This window comes from Sinocyclocheilus rhinocerous, unplaced genomic scaffold (genome assembly GCF_001515625.1).
Source record: "Sinocyclocheilus rhinocerous isolate Xijiao unplaced genomic scaffold, SAMN03320098_v1.1 scaffold2522, whole genome shotgun sequence".
Lineage (NCBI taxonomy): Eukaryota > Metazoa > Chordata > Actinopteri > Cypriniformes > Cyprinidae > Sinocyclocheilus > Sinocyclocheilus rhinocerous.
Window position 1 is genome coordinate 471,106 of NW_015648725.1, and position 1,356 is coordinate 472,461.

Below are 1,356 nucleotides of genomic sequence, written 5' to 3' on the forward strand. Positions count from 1 at the left end.
ATATTTTGGTGAAAATTAAAATGAATGATCTCAGTAGGGGTGTGTGATAATGACAAAAAATCTCTATATTTTCTGGAATGTTGTTGATAATGATAATTAGACTATATTTTGCTGAGCATGTTATTGTGCTGGTACTAAATCACTGAATGAGTGAGTCATCGTGTCATTCATTCAACCAAAACTTCAACCAAGCTAACACACTCCTGACATGTATGTCGTCTAACCAGTTACCAGCTACGCTTTACCCATGTTGAATTCCTTCTGAAAGCAAGTGTATGGTTTCTATATGAACCATGTCCGCTTAATTAACATTGTGAAATGTATCGGCGTTAATTGGCGCTCTCTTCATTAGCACACGAAGCTTAATAAGCAGAGGATGTAAATGAGTTTGAGCTGGCTGTGCGCAGTGGGCCACTGCTGGGGAACCGCTGCTCTCGAGCACCGACTTTACAAGACTACTAGCGAGACAAGAACAAAACTGACCTGTCCGCTGCGCACCACACACACAAACACACACACACGTTTACTTAGCTATCTAAATGGGGACATTACATAGACTTCTATTGTTTTTGTATACAGATAGTTATACACTTTTTAACCTAAACCCACCCCTACCCCTCACAGAAAACTTTCTGCATTTTTACAATTTCAAAAACTTTGTTTACTTTATTTTATACCAGTTTTACAAATGAGGACGTCCCCAAATGGAGGTTTTTGGCGATTTTGTCAGGTTTTGCTCAATTTTGGGTACAAATTTGTCCCCAAAATATGGTTAAGTAGGTATACACACACACAGAGAGAGAGAGAGAGACGCGTGCACCTTGAGGTTTGTGTGATGCACGCAGCCAAATGGGTGTGCATGTGCCCTTCCCAGTGCCAGCAGAGTTGTTTTGAGAATTGCGTGTGCATGCTGAAGCCATCATTATCTTCATAAGGGCAGGAGGAAGACATTTGCATTCAAATTGGACTCTAATTGCCCTGCAAATTCAGGGACATTTTATAATAATTTTTGCAAACAGTGCATGTCACAGTTTCTACTCTCCCTTAGTCTGTTCCCTTGGATTTAGACATTTTTACTTATTGTGGCATACTGCTCATACTATGTTAAAAGTACACAGGCATATAGTATACAAATGTTCATACATGCATGCATATGCATGCATATGCATGGAACGCCCCGATGACTCAGTTTGCAGTTTGGAGCAGAGCAAACATTATACTGTATCTCGCAATCTAACGTCTTCGACTTGACCTACCTTTTACAGAGTGACAAATGAACCAGAATTATATTTTAACACATCTATTCTGACATATTTGATAGGAAATGCCAAAAGTTCAGACAATTATACAAAATTG